This window comes from Benincasa hispida, chromosome 4 (genome assembly GCF_027475165.1).
Source record: "Benincasa hispida cultivar pf3 chromosome 4, pf3_genome.v1.1, whole genome shotgun sequence".
NCBI lineage: Eukaryota > Viridiplantae > Streptophyta > Magnoliopsida > Cucurbitales > Cucurbitaceae > Benincasa > Benincasa hispida.
Genome location: NC_143481.1, coordinates 16,747,143 through 16,771,265, shown reverse-complemented (window position 1 = coordinate 16,771,265; position 24,123 = coordinate 16,747,143). Strand labels below are relative to the sequence as shown.

General features: G+C 38.6%; 1 long non-coding RNA gene across 12 annotated transcripts; it reads left to right on the top strand.

The window, feature by feature from the left end:
- Positions 1–2,256: 2,256 nt before the first annotated feature.
- Positions 2,257–23,625, top strand: LOC150036538 (uncharacterized). Of its 12 annotated transcripts, XR_016528983.1 has the most exons (6): positions 2,484–2,875; positions 3,936–4,177; positions 4,965–5,111; positions 6,593–6,662; positions 7,133–7,259; positions 7,365–7,952. It is a non-coding gene; the product is annotated as an uncharacterized LOC150036538 (long non-coding RNA). The 12 variants fall into 12 exon arrangements; XR_016528986.1 differs by lacking the exon at positions 3,936–4,177 and having other exon boundaries at positions 2,480–2,875; XR_016528989.1 differs by having other exon boundaries at positions 2,485–4,177; positions 7,144–7,259.
- The last annotated feature ends 498 nt before the right edge of the window (positions 23,626–24,123 follow it).

The following is a 24,123-nucleotide window of genomic DNA, read 5'->3' as shown; positions in this document are numbered from 1 at the left end:
TCCCGAAAGATCTGAATACCAAGAATAAACTGAGCCTCTCCCAAATCTTTCATTTGGAATTGGGTTGGTAACAGTTCTTAATTGATCTCAATAAACCTACATCATTCCCAACGAGTAGGATATCATCTACATATAACACTAGGAAAACTATTGAATTATTGATGATTTTCTTATAGAAACAAGGCGAAAGAACTCTTAAACAAGAGAATCCATGAGCGGAAGCGGATCTTTCTGATTTCATTGTGACAGAATTACCAAATATACAATCTAACAAATAGATATGCATTGTAACACTAATTACAGGGATGCTTTAACAAATAAAATACAAAAGACCAAGTAAACGTACCAACAGCAACTGGGGACGACACCACCACTTAAAGCCCTCGATATTCTCGGAGTGAGAATCCAAAGGGTGGACTTTGATGGAATTGGTAGAGGGAAGGAGGAAAATACGATCGTGTAGTACGAACAAACAAGTGGGAGATAGTAGAAGACTATCGTATAGTCAGGTGCTTGTCATTTAGAAAAAGGTACATGATCGTAGGTTTAGCTAAGCCATCGTCTATCAAATGGTAAGCAATCGTTTAGGTCTGCTCGACGCGCTAAGCGATCGTATAGAAAAAGTAAGTGATCGTTTAGAAATTGCGGGTGATCGTTTAGTGCGCAGGTGTTCGATAGTTTAGGAAGATGGGCACTATTGTATAGGCTTTCAACGTTATGCGATCATATACTTTCACACCGTGAGCGATTTTTTTGCGTGTCTTACAAAATGAAAACAATTTTCATTTTATTCTTCAGTTACAAGAACTAAATTCGAACTTCCCACTTTCGCACGATTTCGGAGAATTACTCGGCCAATTATCTCATAACCGCCTAATTAATTAAATAATGAATATAAACATATTATATTCTTAACCTATATTTTGATATCATATATCTACTATAGTGTTTTCTCCTCTACTTGATATAAATCATATTTATATCCAATTTCCGCCAAAATAATGTATCTCATACATTTAATCAATTTTATCATATATAATTAACCAGTTCAATTATATCATATATAATCGAACTCCTTCTTGTCAATTTGAACATTTCAAACTGACTCAAAAACTGAATCTCAACTCTATCCAAGCTACCAAGGGGACCTTATGAACCTATGGCTCGAAGCTCCAAAGGTACGTGAATAGCTGACTAAACTCTTTAGCCATGAGATCCATCATCCATTAACTGCCAGGAATTACACTAAAGACTAACAGCTGAACTCTTCTTACTACAGATATATTTCTTTGTCCATCGGATATAACCAATCAAGAGTACGATGACCTTTCACAGATGCTCGTAAGTACAGTTGGGCCGATTTACCGTTTTGCCCCTGTAGTTACATCTCACTTCTTAAGTACCATTGATCCCTCTAATGAACAATACAACATAGTCTAACTATGTGTGAACACCTCTCGGGCCAAGAGAAGGTGTATGTCGCCACATCGTTCAAGCTTTGGAATCAGCCCTTAAGGGAGTTATCTATCTACTTGCCCCTGCATCAAGGAAGGAGTGAATTCCATCTTGTGTAGCTAAGTTCCCAGCTTCTAAATCAGACGAATTCTCAAAGGGTAGGTTTGAGTCGGCGACCTGGCCACTCGCACCAATGCAAATCAAAGGACCGCCCTCAATGGCAAAAGTTCTCAACTCACTCAGGATTGAGGTCATGTTACCTATGGTCATCCTAGTGAAGTGAAGTCTCTGTCATGGACGGTGTTATATAACGAGATGTTAACACTTCGTGGTCAGGTCTTATACAAACTCTTCATATAGGACGCCCCCGCTCACATGTCCCCTACACGAATGATCAGAATCAGACCATCTATGACTAGTCACAACACTTGTGACCATTCCACAAAGTGAGCCGTATAGCATTACTAGGATAAGGTTTCCCTCCTATATCCATATACAACAGACCATTTTGGTTATCACTTAAGACATGATCCACTTGTGTGTCACCACATACATGCTTAAGTTACATAAAGATAACCATGAATTTTAGATTTATTGGTCTGTGGTAAAGCAAATAAAACATTCATCTAAGCAAAAACAAAAAGTGAAGTAAAATATCATATATTATACATCACAAGCCTTTGTACAAACTATTTGCAAACTACAGGATTTGAGACTTTAGAGTATTGTAAATGCAGAAGATGTACTATGATGCATGTCCATGCCATAAACTGGATGACATAGATTTTATGCGATGATATGTGATACTACTTCTAGATATGCGTTATTAACAAATGTTCTTGTAATATGCTGTACGTTGTCACAAGTTTCCTTGCGTTGAAACCAAGTATAATTTCACCGCAAGTTTCTCGATGTGATTCGAGATCGAACATAGGGACTGTTTTAGGCACTACTAGCCACTGCACCTCGCCCCGCCGCATGTTGTATACAAAACTCTCCATGGCGAATTTCTCTCAAAGCTTCATTCCCACAAATAAAATCAGAATATGAGATGGAAAACAACCAACCATTCTCCAAATCTTTTCGCCGGATTCATGTGCCATGTCGAGAGGATTCTTGGCAGTGAACGGCAACTTGACGAACCTTGCAAAGACGAAAAAAAAGGGCCCAAAATCTTTAGTAGAGCAATAAAGCATCACAACGGTGGAAGTCCATTTCTTTTCTCTATTTTTATTCTCTTCTTGCCCTATTTGTCTGACTCTCATATGAAACCTTCATCGTCTTCTTTCTCTTGTGAAATAATCAAAACGGTGGTGATCCACTCTTCCTTCTCTTGGGCTTGAAATCTCGCCTTCTCCCTGTTTGAGCTTCTCTTCGATCCATTGATTCTCAGTTTCTCATCTTTTTTCATTCTTATGAAGTAATTTTCTTCGGCTCTTGTTATGGTTCACAAGTTTATATGTTATTTAAACATGATTTTGAAATGAGTTTATTCTTTGACTTTTTTTAGTTAAATCGTTTTTTTATTAGCAAGCAATTGATTGAATTTTGAGTACTTTCGTGTTTGGTACAGTTTTCCACTTTTTGTGAATGATTTGTTGTTCTTTCATTCTTCTTTTCTTTTGTTTTTTTTACTGTTAACTAAATAGGGGATGCTTTTGTTACGTCGTTCTGCTTGTTGGGTGTCATAATTTTGTTCACTTTCCATTTCTACTTGAGTTTGTTTGCTCTTCTAGTTTGAGAATGGTTTGATGGCTAAAGATTTGGACAATTTTCTCATCAATGTAGTTCGCCCTTCTAGTTTGAGTATTGTTTACTCTTCTAGTTTGCACATTTATGGGCAAGTTCCTCTCTGTTCATATTAGAACTCTTGAAATTTGATAAGGCCATTAGTTTCCAAATTGTATTATTGTTTTGAATGCTCTGTAATATTGTTACCATTTGTCTATTTGGTTTTTAGATTTGATTTGAAAATAGGTACATTAAAAATTTAAAATGTCTTAAAAGGTAGTTGGATGAAAAGCTTTCGATCCTACCTTTTGGTCGTCCTTTTTGGTTAATGTAAGCTTGATTGTGATCAATTTGCTATATTAGCTAATGTGTTAGAGTTAAATCACGCATTTAATTTGCTATTTGGTTTCTTCTTTTGTTCTGTTCTTCTTATATGTTGTTTTGTTTGATGTGGTATTTTAGGTTCAGTTTTCTGTTTTTGCATTTATGTTTCACATATGTGTGGATTGTGCTTCCATGTTCTTCCTAAAAACTACATGTGGGTGGTTTGGAGAAAGTTCAAACATTAAATTTTCAAAAGAGATCTTTTAACCATAACCCCATATGAGCCTAGATACGCTTGTAAAACAAATACAAAATGGGACAATGATGCTTTATCTCCCTCCCTTCATTGTATTCATTATTTATAATACAAAGCTTGATTTTCTTCCTCCTTTTAATTCTGATATAAACTTTGGAATTCTTATCAGCAAATTTCTCAATGTAAATTATCTTCTCACTAGAATGCGAAGATTTGATTTTCTATTTGTGATTAACAAGACATGTTGGTGATGATTTTCAATAACACAATAACGCCAAGAAAAAGGTTGTGGTCTATACTTACATTTCTCTTAGTGGGAGCCATGGAAAACAATAAGGGTCAAAGTGGTTGGCAGCAGTTTTGTTGCCTTTAAGAAGAACATGCAGGAAATAGAACCTCACTTTAAGCTTGGTAACTTTAATTCTTTGCTTTCTTTGCAATACATATATATATATCTAGTCCTCTAAATCCCGTATGTATTGACATCTACTCCATTATGATGGGTGATACCGGTTTTTCATTTGCCATGGCTAGCATTCATCATTACCACCTTACTTGTAGGTATCTTGTATTTATTATAACTCAACATTGTATAAATATATCTAGCCATATAAACTAGATGAAGCTTTTTATGTTAGAAGTTTTATGGTCTTGCTTGTAGCACTACAAGAATTTCGGACTTTAATGTCGGTTGGAAAAAGTGAAACTGGATGTATAAAGTCCTTTAGATTTTGAAGATAGTCTTGAATAAATTATAAAAGCAGCTTGATATGGATTACAATGTAAAATTGTTCTATTTCTTATAATACAAGTACTTTTGAGTTATTGGATTCTTATCAGACATGGTGAAGTGAAATACACATGAGAAGTGTTGGTTTCAGATGTTTATGTTTATGCATACTTTGGAAAAAGAAATTTGCAATTATGTTTATCAAACTGGAAGAAAAGGGAAATAATTATGGAAAACGATAGAGAATTATCTCATTAATTTGTTAATAATTTGAAGTAGCTCCAAATAGTAACAAAAGCATAGACTGATCATTTTGTTACTATAGTTGTTTTTGCACTCGGCTGTGCTTCCAGGCTTTTTGTTGTACGTCCTTTTTTTCATGTGTGTGTAATCTCATTTGTCTTATGTGTAATACTATAATTCTGATCCATGAATTGAGCATCTCATTTAATTTCAGTCATATTGTAGGAGGTTGAGCTTGCTAAAGAGAAGACAGATGAGTACAAGTTGGATAGAGCTCATATTTTCACAGTTAACATGTTTGAGGACTTCGACAGATTTATGAAAGTCCCAGATGAGTGGGTCCCTCCTGAAATTAGCCCATATACTCCTGGGGTAAACTATCTGCAACGTTACTTGATTTTGCTTACCTAGCAGCGTAGTTTTTTAACAGTAACCCTTTTATGTGTTGCTTGTTTCCTATTTTAGGCTATTGTTTTGAGTTATTTTCTTTCCCAACTATGCCTATTTTTTTAAATAATAGTTACTCTCAAAGAAATGATCAGTCTATGCTCCATACCAACAAAAAATAGTAGCTATAAGCCCCATTGACAACACATGATAGCAGCTATTTCTTCATGATTTTTCATTCTTTGTTGCTAAAATGACTCAATACCAGCGTAGTTATACCATACTCTTCAATTCTAAGATGAATATCAAAGAGTGGACTCACCAAGGATTGGTTTTATGGTTTATCCTTCCTCCAAATCATAAAAAATTCTACCAACAGCCCAAACTTCCAACTGTTCGAACAAAACTATTCCAAACATCTTGCATAAAACTCATAGTTACTCTCTAAACTAAATAATCTCAAAGTTTGAAGCCACAAATCTCCCTTAGCTGCTCCAAATCAACTCATCAAACTGAAAATTCCATGTTTTCTTCAAGTTCTGAAATCCCTCTATTCTTCAACTGCTGCCTCTTCATGAAACCAACTCCAGTTTCATCAATTACAAACCAAAATCCTTCCAAATTTCTTGCATTGAACTCATAAACAAATTATTTCACTGTCGCTCATTTACAGTCTTCATTTTCATTATATATTTTCATATTCTATTGTAATTAATCACACATGCATACCTTTTACCCATTGGCAAATCCCTAAAATATTCTAGTCAAGACTTAGTTGATAAATTTACGAACAAGGATGACCTGAATGCAATTCAAGAGTATGAGGTATGTAATATTATCACCTCAATCGTTTTCTTGCATATTAAATCGACAACGTTATTGTTAAGGATATTAAGGATGCGCTTGTTGTGTAATTTTGACATTGAGTTTAGGAGCACAAATTCATTCACTAAGTGTGGAACCTTCATCGAAGGTTAGAACTTTGTAACCATCATTCTCATATGTAGATTTGAAATTATTATATGGTTATCTATGTGTATATTTCTGAAATTCTTGTTGAATATTTAAATTTCAGTTCAATTTTTAAAATGTCCTAGAAATTCTAGAATAAATGTGAAAACGCTAGGTTAGCATATAGCTAAAAATCATTACAAGTATGAATTTATGATGAATTTGCTCTACTAGCGTTCTTTAACATCCGATTTAAATAGTTAGTATCTAGCTCTGTAACAGAATCGGTATTTCTATTACATTAGTAACATTTTTCATATTAAGATTCGATAAGCATCATTCTAATATTCGATTTAAATTATTTGATCATTCGATAAGCATCACTACAAGAATTTTGCCTTGAATGTACTATTTATGCACATTCCCAATAAACACGGTTAGTTGAATATGAATTCTGATAACATTTTTACTTTCAATCCTTTGTCTTAAACCTTTTTTGTTTGTGTATTTTTTAGGTGTTTAGAAGGGGTGGGGAGGAGATAGATTTCTTGCAACAGCAAGGGATTCAGGTGAAAATTGTTCCTGGTAAGTGCATTTTTGAATGCTTGCAGTTTTAAGTACAAGTGACTCTAATGATATGAAAATTCTTGTTTGAGAAGTTATAGTGTACTTATTTCTCTTTGGACCATATTGGATTAGAATGTAACACCTGTTTATGACTCATGGATACTATTTATTTGTAGTTTAGATTTGATTCAAGGTGCTCGAGTTTGTAGGTCACACTATGGTAGTTTGTGGGTTATTCATGCACTATGGTAGTCTTTGTGACAACTTTTGAGGTTTGAAATATATTGTGAGCTAAATTTTCTTATTGATGTATGTGTTCTTGAATATGCATTTTTTTGGGAATTCTGATAGTTCTGTTGAGAACAAGTGGTTGTGAAATATTTTTGGGAGTGTGTTTCTTTGAACAGGTTCAAGGTAAATTTTTGGTTTTGTTGTAGTAGCAGCATCGTAAATTTTTTGTTTTTTTGGTTTTTTGGGAATTCTGATAGTTCCCTCTCAGGCTTGCTCAACCGGTAGCAGGGATCTAAGCACAGCTTCACGACGGGGATCTGGCAGATTCGCACTGAGACTCACTTCTCGGCCTTGTCTCTTCTCTTCCCAGATTTCTTTCGATTAGTACTTAGCTCAGCCTTTCTATCAATAATCCAACATTAATTAGCCCTCGTATCAGTTATACCCGTATCAAGTATATCTTATCTGAATTCTATGGGGTATTTATAGGTGAAAAGCTTTGACTCTTGGCTTGTGGACCCCACTTCTTGTTATGGAAACTCCAAAGATGGAGGAATAAATATTCTTTCTGTTATGCAATCAGACCGTCAAATCTGCACAACGTTTAATTGTACACGTGTCACAATCCTCCGTGTTTGCGTTGCTCAGCTGCATCTTTTGATCGATTGCATGCAGTTAAAATTCAGCTCTGGATCAACTGTCGCATTACGCCATCATTGCGTTAATCGTCTCTTTATTGTTGATTGACGGGCGCAATGTAACAGAGATGCGTTGTTCAGTTTCTCGTTGAGCCTTGATCGCAAGCGGTGACTTGGTTTCCTACAAAACAGAGTAAAAATATCATCTTCTATCATCTTGACGATGTTAGTGGGTGTAATTGCGATAATTCATAATTATTGTATTTCTGAGCTACTTTTCATACAGTCGACGCATATTCCTTCTCTTTTGGCCGCAATATCTAGATAAGGCAGCATAAATAACTTGTATTTCTATAAGTTATCACACCTCCAAATTTAGATATATTCTTGTTCTCAAGCATATCTTCTACTAAGGCAATAAAGCTAAATTCCTCGCCTATATTTTTGCGTCGATTGGCTACTTTGAATGTTACACTTAGGTACATTTCTTAACAACGCAATTTCCTTCTATCCTTGCTAATTCTTAATAAAGCCCTACTTTATTCTTCTATATAACAAAATTCTGCTCGAAGATGCTTTTCTAGTTTTTAAAATAGAATGTTTATCTCTTCTTTGTCAAAACAACTTGATATATCTATATGCGGTGGTAAAACTTTGTGTTATTTATTAGAGACTGTTGGTCATGGTTACACTCTTCGTTTTGGTTTGTTCTCACGGGTGTCATGCGAACATCCAACTATGGTTGTGTGCCAATTTCAACTTTAACTCATGGTATTAAGAGGAGTTGTCTCTTACACTCTTTTATTTTCTTTTGCAAATTTTTTTTTTCCATATTGCGTTGTTCTTGGAAACCCACCTTCGTTTTGACTTGCTCTTATGGGTGTCATACGAACATCCAACTACGAGCAGACTCCTTTCACAACTAAACTCTTATTAGGTTGGGAACATTTTTGAAGTTTTCCTTGCGTTGACATTGGAGTTTGACAATTTTTTTTTCTTTGGAAGTGAAAATGAACGCATTTTCTTGAAGATCACATATTCTTGATCTTATCTGCTCAGACCTTTCCACCCCTAAATTTAAAGATAAGCAAGATCCTCATTGCGTTGTTTGGATAGACTAGACAAACACTTAGAATAAAAATTTCAAAAAGAAGGTTTGAGCAGAACTTTGAAAGATGAAAGGTAAAGTACTGCTAAACTAAGAATTAACTAAGTGTTGGTCAGAATTTACAAAGTATGGGAAATGTTTCTGAAATGTTTCTAAGTATAAACATATATTACATCATGGCAGCGCAACGAATAACGCAAAAGTAAAAGATCAGAATATCGCAAATATTGACAAAGGGTGATAAAGAAAAAGGCACAGGCAAAAAGAAAAGAGTATGTACTCATTTGTATTGAATATTAACAAAGTATACAAATAATTAAAAATTAACATAATACAAAAATTGCTGTCTATATAAAGAATCAAACAATTTCGTTAACTTAGAAAAATAATGAATTGAATAAAAATATAGAATGATCGCAAAAAAAAAATGTAAAGATTATTGTTGAGGAGCAGGAGGGTCTGGAGGAGGATTTTGAGGTGGTACTGCAGAAGCTTCTTCAAAATTCAATTGCTGCCTGAGATGCGGAGGCATCATGGGACCATGAAGATAAGCTGTGAGAAAATTGCTTTTCCCGGAGGTCTGGAGAAAGCTGCAATCAATAGGATTTTCTTAATCCTCCCTTCCCGAAAGCGAAAGGAAGAACGTGAAATTCTTTTTCCTTTCTTCCGCAGGGACCAGAAGATTTGAAAAAGGATCTTAGAGTGTATAGGGTTGGGCCAGGAGGGTTTCTTAACGCCTTCTTTTTTCTTCTCATCGGAGTTATTTCACAAAGACTTGCCATGGTAAGGAAGAAGGGGGGAACAAGCACACTTGGAGAGCGCAGTACAACGGAGAGTTGTATGGTTAATGGGAAACTTTTTATTGATTCAATAAAAAAAAATTGACTAAATCCATTTCCAATAATGAAGCAAATCAAGAAAGAATTGATAAAACAAATCAAAGTCTAATTCACTTTATTTCAACTATCAAAAAGTCACTTTCCAATATTAATAATAAAAATGGAAAGATCTTTTGGGACTTATCATACTTGTCGCAAGCATATTTATTTTACAACTTATCACAAACACAAATTATTAACTTATCTAAGTTAAGACCTGTCTTTCAATATCACGGAACATCTCGTTTTCTTAAGAATGGAATACAGGATTATTTTGTTGAAGTTGTTGGAGCACACGAAATATTACATTTCGACTTAAAACAAAAGAATCTTCAAAATTTTGGAATGATAGATCAATGGAAAAACTGGTTAAGGGGTCATTATCACTCCGATTTAGATCTGATTAGATGGGCAAAATTACTCCCCAAAAATGGCGAAATAGAGTCAAGCAAGATCGTAAAAATAAAGATTTTAACCAATGTTATTCATATGAAAAAAACCGATTAATTGATTACAAAAAACAAAATTCTTTTGAAACACACTACTCATTACCGAATATCAACAGCCCTTCCTATCTGGTAGAAAAGGATCCCATGATCCTGAACCGATCTTACCTGGGATCGCAAATCCCAAGTTTGTCTATGAAGAGCAGATCTAATTATATTAGTGTCTATAATTGATTTCTTCTGCGTAATACTAATCGATAGGGCCTCATTGGTAAGTGCTACAAGATCTCGTACGTTGGAACCCATGGTTATGGAACCGAATCCATTAGTATGGAACATTTTCTTTTCCAAGTGAAATCCCTTAGTATATGAAAGAGTGAAAAAGTGCTTTCGTTGTTGTGGAATAAGAAGCCTTCGTATTTTAATGCATGTATTTAATTTGAAAGATGTTCCACTAGAAATATTCTTGTTATTGCTTCGACCCATATTCCCCAAAAAGTGGATCCCGCTCTAATAGCTCCGACCCATATTGCCATAATGATTCAATTCCTAGTAGTATCAATGATACAAGTCGGATCCTAGATGTAGAAATATAAGAAGGAAGATCCCCTTCTCCATTGAAAGAAATGATATTTTCGCGGATACAACACATACAAAATTAACCAAATTTGCCTGATGTAGAGGCAATCAAGAAAGCCGCATAAGTAAATATATAACCTACAGAAAAGTGGGCTAATCCAACTAATCTTGCTTGCACAATGGAAAGAGCCACTGGTTTATCTCTCCATCGAATCAAATTAGCCAAAGGTGTGCGTTCGTGAGCCCATGCTAAAGTTTCAATCAATTCTTGCCAATATCCGCGCCAGGAAATTAAGAACATAAATCCAGTAGCCCAAACAAGATGTCCTTTAAAGTACTCATGGTTGCGCTCCGCAATCTGTCTTTGGTGGCGATGGACTTTATAAATATTGCACTGAGTATTGATCAACGCCTCCCTTGATGTAGCAGCACTGCACTATATATCGTCGATTTGCTCCATTACCACATCAAACCTCTAGTTGAAGAAGACTTGTTGCTGAGCGAAGAGTTGTTGTTGGGAGAAGAGGGACCGCATTTTAGCTAACTCTGCAAACAAGGATGGGATGGAAGGTTGTGCCTACGATGTCTCGCCAGCATCATTTTTGGGTTGGGCAGAGGTGCCTTCACCCAAATCGTGTGGGTCATTAATATGCGACAGTGGAATGGAAGGTTGCAGTGATAAAGCTGCAAGTGAGTAAATTAGTGGGTATGCGGGTAAAGAATTTGAAGTAAGGAGAAGGTTGGTAAAATACTCATGGAGTGGAGAAGAAGGTTGTGCGGGTGGGCTCGAAGGGCTTGGATGGCGGATCACTAAGGGTAAAGGGTCCAAAGGTTCTGGATCTTGCGTTGTTTCTTCTTGGATTTTCCCTTTTCCCTTATCATCTCTGTGCTGTCTCTTTGACCTGGGTTCTTACGGCGCATTGAGATCAATTGCGGGCCTCTTTAAAGGTAACTCTGGGCAATGCGGGGAGTCTTTGAGGAGCAGCCTCAGGATTTTGATATTGATGAGGCCATGGACTTCTTCCATGGGTTCCTCCTCAATGCCTACGCCCACTGATAGGCACAAACTTGAAATAGTCCATGGAAAGAAGTATTGTCCTCTAATGTGCCCCACAAAGCCTCGAATTTGACTTGCGATCAACCGGCCCACATCGATGGGAATGCTGCGCACAATGCATTATACGGCCATGACTCGATCCCTTGAAATGGTCTTGTCATGGGAAGTTGGGATCAACTGCTTTTTAACCAGATAAACCTAAAACCTTGCCTCCAGAAGCAAAGTCTTGGACGCCAGGGTCTTGATGCCTTTTAAAGAAACCAACCACTTCGTGCCTGGTTGCGTTAATACTCACAGCGCATCTTCCAACTGTTGTTCCGTGGGATCATCAATGATTTTGTTACCCGGTGCATCCAGGTTATCCTTCATTTGGTATAGTTCATTGATGTCCTTTGTGCTGAAAGACACCACTTCCCCTTTTATGGTCACCACGTCCTTGGTGCCATGTAGCCGTCCATGGTAAAAGTCACGCATTACCTTTAGAACAACAATGGCTGGGCACTAGCAAAATGTGTCCCAGTCATGCTTCACAATCACCAGGTAGTGGCGTTGGCGCAGGGTAAAAGCCCATCTCCATCAACAAGTCATCATTTTCTTTCTTTCTGAATGGACATGCCTTTGCCAACGCGAGCTTGTTGCTTTTTGCGACCACTTTGCCCTTTCCTTTGGCCAATGCAAGGCGGGATTGTTGCCTTTGTTTTCTTTCCCGTTTCTTGCATTGTTCCTCCTTCTCTCGCTCTGCGAGTTCTTTACCTTTCTTCTTTTGTAAGCACCTCTTATTAGCTTTGCGCTTCTTCTTCTTCTCCTCTTCTAATCTCTTTTTCTCTTCTTCCTTCTTCTTTTTCTCTTCCTTTTCTTCTTCTCTTTCTTCTCTCTTGAACTCTTCTACAAACTGCTCGGAGGCCAGCAATAGACGTTGTTCCTTCTCGCGCTTCCTTATCCCTTTGAGCCTTGTGAGCTTATTACTACTGCGCCTTTCCTCATCTTGCAGCCTTTTTCTGCAATTTCCTTCTGCCATGATGACCTTTCGTGCTCCATTTTCTCCTGTTTCTCCTCCTCTTCTTTTCTTCTTCTTTCCTGTTCTTCTAATGCGATGATCAAAATTAAAAGATAAATAGTAGACCCTTGCGGAGCATTCTCCCTACCACACCGCATCAGGGGGGTATCTTCTCCTTCTTCTCTTTTCTCTGTCGCAACCATTTGCATTGTTTCAGGTTGTGCCGGTTCCATTAATTGTGCTGTTTCCCCCTTGTCCTCCCTTACAGAGGTTGATTCTCCATTATTTTCTGGGCTCGCAGCCCTCTGTTTATTTTCTTCTTCCTTTTTTAGGCGCCTTTCTTCACGCTGGCGCATTCTTCTTTCTTCCTTCTCTTTCTTCTTCCTCTCCTTCTTCTCTTCCTCATCTTCATCATCATCCTTCTTCTCTTTATTCTTTTTCTCCTTGCAATGATGAGATGACTCAGCTTCTCTAGCCTTTCTCCCTTTGCTTTTCTTCTTTTTCTTTTCCTCTTCAACTACTTTCGGTTGCGTCTCCACTGCAACCTCATCCATCGCAACTTCAGCCACCGCAACCTCCTCCACCACAACTTTGGAGGTTCCGTCATAGGTTTCTGCATTGGCAGTTACCTCAGGAGTCTCTAAGGTCAGAGTGCCTCGTTCCATCTCTTCTTTGTTCACCATTGCCTCTGGCACCACCACTTCTTCAGTCACCACCATCGCTTCATTCATCACCACTGCCCCCTCCTTCGTAGACAGTGGTTGGTTTACAACCCGTGCCTCGGGTAATCCACCTCCTTGCTCCAGATTGCTCAGAATATTGCCAAACACCTCAGTGTCATCGCATCTTTTCTTCTCGCTCTCGGTTGAGACAGCTGAGGTTGGAATAGGGGTATTTTCAGTGTTTTGCCCCCTCTTGAACAGAGGAGGCCAGATGGACAATGGGTTTCTCCGGGGTCTACCGGCGATTCTCGGGATGGTATGGGGTTGGGCAGCAAGTCTGTGACTGGTAGCGAGGAATGCTGCCTCTCGTATGGCGATTTGGTCAGAGGAAGGGGTTGAGGGTGAAACAGAGTGTTGGGAAGTTGGTTAGCCATGGATGGTAAGCTAGGGAAGACTAAAAAATTCGCTAGGGTTTTGGGAAGAAGAAAGCTTCATATGCTATGACGCTAGGGTTTTCAGTTTGCAAAATGAGGTAAAGAGTTCACAGACGGGGAAGGGTTCCTATTTATAGGTTGGGCCGTAATGGGCCCAACGCGGTTTTCGTGGTGACAGGTCTTGAGATACTCAAAAGGCCCATCGCTCGAACTTCCCTCATTTATGAAATTTCAAAAAAACGTCCTTTCATCTACAGAGTCATTATTGCTTTGGGATACGAAATGATTGGACTCCTCAAATGATAAAAAGAATTTTCTTTAATGTTTTATTCGAATGGACGCAATGTATAGATTAACGCAATGTGTTCACCAACGCAACTGCATCTTCGCAGAGGACGGGCAACAACGCATGCATCCCCACAACATACCCCTTAACTAAACACATTTCTGAAGGATCGGGCGCACAGTATTGCTACCAGCGTAACACTACCTCAACATAGTGCATTTAACCAAGGACAAGCAAAGGACATATACGCGCACAACACACCCCTCGGTTTCAACGCATTTGAGTTGCTTGAACGCAAAACGCGTCTTGCTTGGTTCAAGATGCGTCCATCCTCGCCTTGCATACTAGATGTTGATTGTTTCATTTTATTTTATTATTATTTTCTCATCAACGCAAGTTGTTAAGACTTGCGGCAATAAATTTCTCTTTATTTCTCAATCATTCACGAATTAAGAACCAACAAATTAATTACAGAAAAGTTAAAAGAATTAAAGACGGTATAAAAATAAATGCAAAGGGAATGAATGAAGAATTAAATTCACAAAGTCAAGATACGAATTAAATGAAGAAGTAAAGACAAAATTCAGGAATTCAATAAGATATGAATTTAAAGAAAGCATTAAACATAGATGTGAGATATGGACCAGAAGATGCGTTTCTTTGAATGAGCGCAATCCACATCTCTGCAGGCGGTCCGACTTGCCTGCATAATGTCCTAGGGACATTGTTCCTTTCCATTGGATCCTGGGGCTTCTGAGTTGCTGGGCAACGTTCCTGGTGCTCTATTTCTTAGTTCAGATCCAGCTGGCCCACTTGGATCTCTAAGTTCCGAATTGAAGACGCCTGCGCCTGCATTACTGCATCATTTTTGTCCATATATTGTTTCAGCAGGGCCTCCAATGAGCTTCCAAAGGTGTTTGATGATGAGAGTTACTGGCTATGCAATTGCCTTGGTTGCCCCTGGTTTGAGTTATGGTGAAAAGGAGGATTTCCTCGACTACCACTCTGATGGTTGATTGGCCCCTCTTGGTTAGGATTGCCTCCCTATCCAAAGTTAGGATGACTCCTCCAGCCAGGATTGTAGGTGTTGCTGAAGGGGGTTGTTTTGGATGGCGCATACTTGCTGGATATTCAATGGGCACATTTCTGCTACATGAGCCCCTCCACAATTAATGCAACTTATTGCGGCCACTTGAGCCAGTGTAGCGGATTGCGCTGATTGTTGGGAGATGGCTCCTTGATTAATTGTCATCGATTGAAGGATCGAGGTCACCGCGGCCATCTGAGCAGCCAACGTGGTCATTGTCTCCGCAGGGACAATGGCAGTTTTATTCTTTCTTCGTTTGGCACCTCGGCCTTCATAGCCATCATCAATCCAATCATCCATGTTCCGCTATATGCAATCAAGGATGACCTTGGCCTCAGTATATGTTTTGTTCATAAAACCTCCAGCCGCAGAGGCGTCAGCAACAGCCTGCGTCGATCTATTCAGGCCGTTATAAAAGGTCTCCATCAACATGCAATCGAGTATCCCGATATGCGAGCAGTTTTTCACCAATCTTCTAAATCGCACCCAGGTAGTGCTCAGGGTCTCATTCTCCACTTGCTCAAAGTTCAGCGCATCCTTTCGTCGACTGGCGTTGACGGTCGGTGGGAAGAACTTCTTCATGAATCGCTCTACCAGTTGATCCCATGATGTGATCTCGTTTGGCTCTAGTGAGTGAGCTCACCTCTTGGCTTCGTCCCTCAAGGTGTAAAGGAACAAATACAGTCTAATACTCTCCGGGGTAACGCCAGGTAGTGAGAAGTTGCCGCACATTTCGACAAAGCTGGTCAAGTGGGCATGCGGGTCTTCACCTTGCAGAACCCCAAATTGCCCTGCATTTTGGATCATTTGTAGCATGACCGGTTTTATTTCGAACCTTGCATTCTCCTCAATAGTAGGCCTCGAAATTCCAGGTGAAAAATCATACAAGTTGGGTGTCGTGTAATTCCTCATGTGGATGTTGCGATCAGCAACCAGGAAAACAGGATCCTGCGTTGGTCGTACAACCTCTTGATTTACTAAGGGAACTACATTGTCGTTCTTATCTACCATACTCGCTGCTTTCTTTCGCCTTATCTAATTCTGATGTGCCAGTGCGCGTAAGGTATGCTCGATCTCAGGGTCAGCTTCGAATTCTAGTTCAGCACTAGTACTCATAAACCGTCAAGCTGCTCTCCATGTTGAACAGCCAGTACAACGAGATTTGTCTTGCAAATACCACAAATATACTCAAACAATAAACCGTTAACCACTCCCCGACAACGACGCCATAAACTTGTAAACGCAGAAGATGTACTATGATGCATGTCCATGCCATAAACTTGATGACATAGATTTTATGCGATGATATGTGATACTACTTCTAGATATGCGTTATTAACAAATGTTCTTGTAGTATGTTGTACGTTGTCACAAGTTTCCTTGCGTTGAAACCAAGTATAATTTCATTACAAGTTTCTTGGTGTGATCCGAGGTCGAACACAGGGACTGTTTTAGGTTATTGCGTTATATTCGTGATATATGCGACCAGAGGTTTTTCAATTTATAAAAGAATTTGTGCACAAGTAATTAAACATGCGATAAAGTAAAGTAAAGCGGTAAAAATGCGATAATAACATAAATTGCGTTAAGTAAATTGCGATAAAGTAAATCTAAGCTTAGATGATACAAGATACATGATTCATGATACAAGATACTGAGGTCAAGGCTGGGTATGAAGATTATGCAAAGATCATGTAATGCGGTGACATATCTTATGTACGAAGCAGAAATCGAAAAGATAACTAATATAAACAGCACAAGTTCCTTAATTGCGTTAAAGATATAAGTACTGTTCTGCTTTTCCCTTGGCGTACACCTCTCGGTGATTAGTCACGTTCCCACATCTCTGTGGTGAAACAAGGATGAACGTAATGAACGCAAGGTTGCTTCCATCTCTGGAAGTACTACTTGCTTTAGCTAATGCATTCTTCTAACCTTCTTTTGACAGATCAGAATGACATCTTCACTTTTGCTCTCACAGATGAAGATGCCATCTAGCATGCCTTAGCTAAACACATTTATCTCTTTAGCATAGATTAAGTTACTCATTGAATCCATATTAATTACCAAGGTATTAAGAAAACTTCATGAAGAAAACGATTAATAGAGGAACGAAAATAGACAGGGAGTGGAAGTGAAAATGATCGAGACATTCAATAAAACTATTTAGCGTCTGATACATGATTTGTGAATGAAGAGATTAAGAAGATAAAATACACATGATGAAATAAATTAGAAACAAATACAAACAAGTGCCAACGTCTTAGCGCCGATCTGGATGGAGATTTGCTTGCCGGCGTGGATGGAGTGAACGAATGGATGAGCTTCCCTCTTAGGCTTGCTCAACCGGTAGCAGGGATCTAAGCACAGAGCTTCACGGTGGGGATCTGGCAGATTCACACTAAGACTCATCTCTTGGCCTTGTCTCTTCTCTTCCCAGATTTCTTCCGATTAATACTCAGCTTAGCCTTTCTCTTAATAATCCAGCATTAATTAGCCCTCATATCAGTTATACCCGTATCAAGTATATCTTCTCTGAATTCTATGGGGTATTTATAGGTGAAAAGCTTTGACTCTTGGCTTGTGGACCCCACTTCTTGTTATGGAAATTCCAAAGATGGAGGAATAAATATTCTTTCTGTTATGCAATCAAACCGTCAAATCTGCACAATGGTTAGTTGTACACGTGTCACAATCCTCCGTGTTTGCGTTGCTCAGCTGCATCTTTCGATCGGTTGCTTGCATACGGTGTTGTTTTTATTACTACATGCGGTTGAAATTCAGCTCTGGATCGACTGTCGCATTGCGCCGTCATTGCGTTAATCGTCTCTTCATTGTTGAATGACGGGTACAATGTGACAGAAACGCGTTGTTCAGTTTCTCGTTGAGCCTTGATCGCAAATGGTGACTTGGTTTCATGCAAAACAAAGTAAAAATATCATCTTCTATCATCTTGACGATGTTAGTGGGTGTAATTGCGATAATTCTTAATTATTGTATTTCTGAGCTACTTTTCATACAATCGATGCATATTCCTTCTCTTTTGGTCGCAATATCTAGATAAGGCAGCATAAATAACTTGTATTTCTACAAGTTATCAAGCATCAACCCCAACAATCTCCCACTTGTCCTAAAGCGAAGTGGGGTGTACAAAAACTAGTACAAAACAATAAACTAGGGCATAAAAGCCCAGTACAAGAAAATCTCCCACTTTCCCTAGTCCAGCCGTGGGCGACCTGTAAACCCATGCTCTGAAGGTGACCCTCAAACACTGTAGCTGTGAGGCCCTTTGTAAACGGGTCAGCAACATTGTGCTCCGAAACGATCTTCATGACGATCACGTCTCCTCTATGCACTATCTCGCAGATCAGGTGATACTTCCGCTCTATGCGTTTGTCGCGCCTGTGACTCCTAGGCTCCTTGGAGTTCGCCACTATCCCACTATTATCACAATAGAGGGTAATGGGCCTAGACTGTTGGGATTGGTGTCCTAATTCTCTTGGAGTCTCGTTGTTTTGTAAAGATACACATTGTTTAATGAATAAAATAAGTGTTATTTAATTCTGGCATTTACTCATATCCAATAAACAAAGCTCATTGGTTATCTTATGTGAACTTAAGCATGTATATGTGATATACAAGTGGGTCATACCTTAAGTGATAACCTAAATCGATCTGTAGTATAAGGATTAAGGTGGAATACCTGATCCTGGTGACACTACGGATACGGCTCGCTTAGTAGAGGTTTGCAAGTGTTGTAAACTACTATGATGGTAGATCCTAACCATTCATGTGGAGACGTGAAGCGGGGGTATCCTATACAAAGAGTTTGTATAAGACTTGAACCACGAGATGACTAGACTCTGTATATAACGTTGTTTATACTAGAGACTTGCATCTCACCTAAACGACCATAGGTGACATGATCTCAATCCTGAGTGTTTTGTGAACTCCTGCCTTTGAGGGTAGTCCTTTGATTAGTATGGGTGAGAGTGGCCAGATTGCCAACTCAACATGCCTACCTTTTTGGGGACTTGTCTGTTCTGGGAGTTGGGAACTCAATCCATAATATGGAACTCACTCCTTTCTCAAAGCAGGAATAAGTAAAGAGATTGCTCTCTTAAGGGCTGATTCTAGGATTTGAACATAGTGGTCACAGCTTCTCTTTGGAAGAGAAGACTCAGTCATAGTAGGACTATGACTTATGTTCATTAGAGAGATCAGTGGTACTTAAGGAGACAGATGTAACTACAGGGGCATAACGGTTATTGGCCCAGCTGTACTTACGAGCGATCTGTGAAGAGTTGTCGCACTGCTGATTGGTTAAGATGAACACATAATATATCTGTGGTAAGGAGAGTTCAGTTGTCGGTCTTTAGTGGATTTCCTGGTAGTTAACGGATGGTGGATCCCGTGACTAAAGAGTTTAGTCAGTTATTCACGTACCGATGGAGCTTCGAAGCTATAGGTCCATAAGGTCCCCTTGGTAGCTTGGATTCTGTTGAGGATCAGTGCTTGGTGTTGATTTGAAATGTTCAAATTGACAAGAGGTTTTTTTTATTATATATGATATAATTGGTATGATGTATGAGATACGTGGAAGATTGATGTAAATGAGATTTACATTAAGTATCATGGAATAGAAAAAGAACTAGGTTTATATGTTTCATGAGATAAAATATTAAAACTATAGGTTATAAATATAGTATGATAAGTTGGTTATCGTTTATGTTTATAATAATATTAATTATTGGATAATTAATTCTTTTTCTTTTAAATAACCAAAGTAGTGGGTGGTTATTAGATCATGGTAACCGTGAGTTTAAAAGGAAAATGATTTTCCTATTTTGAATAGAAGTTTTTTTTTAAAAAAACATTTGAAAAGGTTTTTAAGTTTTCTCTCCACGCAAAAGAAACTCACGAGGTCGTCAAGTAAATTCGGATTTACTAAACGACGGTTGAGTGAGCTAAACGATCATGCAGTATTTACTAAACGATCGCATAGCTTTGCTAGACGATCGCTGGCCCAAGGTAAACGATCATGTAGAGTCTGTAGATGACAGACCGAGCTAAACGATAGACTAAACGATCGCATATCTTTTGCTAGACGATCGCATAGCTTTATCTAAACGATTGGGCATCGACCTATACGATAAGTCTCTGATAACTTTTAGAAATACAAGTTATTTATACTGTTTTATTTAGATATTGAGGCCGAAAGAAAGGAAAGTTGCATCGATTGTATAGAAATTGGCTAAGAAATGCGAGAATTATAAATTGTCATCAATACACCTACTAACATCATTGCGATGGTAGAATGGAATGTTTCAATTCTGTTTTGCTGGAAATCAAGTCACCGCATGCGTTCAAGGCTCAAAGATAAAACGACAACGCATCTACGTCGCATTGTGCCCATCATTCAAGAATGAAGAGAGGATCAACGCAATGATGGCGCATGCGACAATCGATTAAGAGCTAAACAATCAACGCAAATTCAATCGCATGCGGTAATAAAAAAATAATACCGCATACGGGCAAACGATTGAAGATATGAAGAGCAATGCAGTTGCAGAGGATTCTGACACGTGTACAGCTGACCGTTGTGCATTTTGGACAGGATTGATTGCATAACAGAAGGAATATTCACTCCACCATTTCAGGAACTGCCTTAACAATAAAGTGGGGACAACAATGCAAGGAGTCAAGCTTCACCTATAAATAGCCTTTAAAAAATCACTAAGAAGGTATGCTTGAATATAGTGAAAAGTGTATATACTGATCTGAGAGAGAGACTGGTTGAGCGACTAATCAGAGTAGATCCGGGAAGAATTAAGAGACAACGCCGAGAGGTGAGTCTTCGGGCAAAGAATCCTTTTGATCCCCGTCATCGAAGCTCTGTATGTAGGTCACCTCTACCAGACGAGCAAGCCTAAGAGGGAAGCTCTTCTGTTCATCCATTCCACACGCCGGCAAGTAAAACTACCGTCTAGATCTGTGTCAAGACGTTGACACTCTTCTGTATTTGTTTCTATCTCTTTATCATCACTTGTATCCATCTTCTTAGTCTATCATTCACACCATGTATCAGACGCTTAATCTTAGTATTGAATATTATGATCATTTCCATTATTATTTCTCTGTCTATTTCCGTTCACCCATAATTCATTTTCTCCATGACGTTTTCTTAATCCCATGGGTAATTAGCAAGAATTAAGCAAGTAAATTAATTGGGTTAAGGAAATAATTAGTTTAGTTAAGGCATGCTGGACGACATCTTCACCGGTGAGAGCAGAAGTGAATATGCTATTCCGCCTATCGAGAGAGAGTTGAAAGAATAAATTAACTAAAGCAAGAAGTACTTCCAGGGATGGAAGCAACCTTGTGTTCACCACGTTCATCCCTGTTTCATCACAGAGATATGGGAACGCAACTGATCACCAAGAGGTGTACGCCAAGGGAAAGCGGAACCTTAGTTACATCTTTAACGTAATTAACAAACTTGCGACATTTGTACTAATTATTCTTTCCCCTTCTGATTCATCCATAAAGACTTGCCATCGCATACCACGATCCTTTGTATAAACTTCACAGTCAATCTCGAGCTCAGTATCATGTATATTATGTATCTTGTATCTTGTATCACATTAGCTTAGATTTATTTTCATCGCAATTTAGTTTATTAACGCAACTTTATTTTACCGCAACTTTAAATTCATGTACAAACCCAATTCTTATTAATTGTAAAAACCGGTCGAATGTATCACAAAAGTAATACATTAACGAAAACAATCCCTGTGTTCGACCTCGGATTACTCTGAGAAACTTGTGTTAGAATTATACTTGGTTTCAACGCAAGGAAACTTGTGACAACGCATTACTCCATAGCATACTACAAACATATAATTAACAACGTATATATCTAGAAGTAGTATCGCATAAAATGTGCATGAGCATTAACATAGCATAAGATTACATTTAGCGTTACAAGGTTATGACAACATGAGCTTGTAGCACATCATCATGCATGTCCAACATACGACTAATACCAAGGTCACCTTGTTGGTAGTATCAGACTCAACTCGACACCGTTGAAGTTTTTGGGAGGTCATTCGTGGTACTGTGGAGGCCGTTCGTGTTGCTGAGGATAAGCGCGGTGTTCGTTCGTGTTGCAGAGGAGTTCGTGACCGAGGAGATCGTTGAGGACGAGCGCGAAGTGTTTGTGCTGTGTTCATGCGGTGTTGCAGTCGTGTAGATCAAATGCTCATGGTTGCTGTTGTTCGATCAAAGTCGCGCAACGGAGCGTGGAGACGCATCTGCCATTGTTTGTACAGTTTTTCCTTTGTGCTTTTGAGACTTTTATGCTGTAATTTCTGTATGATTTGCATAACCGTTTATGTTTGAAGTCGACTGTAAATGTTATGTTAATTCATGATTGTAATTTGGAATATCGTTCTTCCGCTGCTCATGGAAATCTCGCTTCCGATTTCCTTCAATTGGTATCAGAGTCAGGTTCTCTGATATTCCAAATTACAGATCTGAATTGAACGCTTTTCTCAGTAGTGGTGGGTTTTTGCATTTGTGGTTAACCGTTTTCTGTATTTATGGATGAATTGATGAACGTTTCGGGTTTAAATTACTTTTTTGTTAAAGCTTTCGGTATTGCAAAGTGTTAATTGTAAGGGCTTGATAACTTGTAGAAATACAAGTTATTTATGTTACCTTATCTAGATATTGCGGCCAAAAGTTAGTAATTATGCACCAATTATATGAAAATTAGCCTAGTATTGCAATAGTTATAAATGTTTGCGATTACACCCACTAACACCAAGAAGATGGAAGAAAAACCAAACTTTACTCTATTTTGCAGGAGACCAAGTCACCGCTTGCGCTCAAGGCTCACGAGAGACTAATCAACGCATCTCTGTCACATTACGCCCATCAATCAACAATGAAGAGACGCTTATAGCAATGACGACGCAATGCGACAGTCGATCCAAGAGCTGTGCTTCAACTGCATGCGGTAATAAAAACAAACATCACATGCGAACCTATGATCGAAAGATGTAGTTGAGCAACACAAGAGCGGAGGATTGAGACACGTGTACAACTAACGGTTGTGCAGAATTGATGGTCTGATTGCATAACAGAAGAAATAATATCCCTCCATCTTCGGAATTACCATAATCATGAGTGAGGACCACAAGGCCGAAGTCAAAGATTTGCACCTATAAATACCCCATTGATTTTAGAGAAAAGGTATGCTACTTGATATGGGGCTAAGTGCTGCTAGATTGTAGAGAAAAGGCTGAGCTGAGTGCTTAAGAGAAGAAATCCGAGAAGAAAACGAGATAAGGTCGAAAGGTGAATCTCAAATCCAATATGCCAAACTCCCGATCGGAAGCTCTGTACAAAGATCCCTGCTACCAGTAGAGCAAGCCTGAGAGGGAAGCTCTTCCTACCATCAAATCCATCCTATCCGGCAAGCAGTCTCCACTAAATCTGTGCCAAGACATTGACACTTGTTTGTATCTGTTCTATCTCTCTTTCATTGTGTATTTCATGTTTTCTTTATCTCTTCATTCACATACCATGTATCAAATGCTTAGTAGAAATATTAAATGTTTCGATAAATTCCATTTACCATTCTCTGTCTATTTCCGTTCACCCATCAATCACTTTCTCCATGATGTCTCTTAACCCCTTGATGAACAATATGAATCACTAAGAACTTAGTCTGTATTAAAGATATAAAATACGTTTAGCTAAAGCATGTTAGACGGCATCTTCACCTGTGAGAGCAGAAGTGAAAGTGTCATTCTGATCTATCGAGAGAAGGTCAGAAGAATGCGTTAACTAAAGCGAGTAGTACTTCCAGACATGGAAGCAACCTTGCGTTCATTACGGTAGTCTCTGTTTCACCACAGACATGTGGGAGCGCGGCCGATCACTGAGAAGTGTATGCCAAGAGAAGAGCAGAACAGTATTTATACCTTCAATCCAATTAAGAACTTGCGTTGTTTGTATTATTTGTCTCTTTCTTTCTATTCTGTTCATAAGACTTGTCGCCGCATCCCAT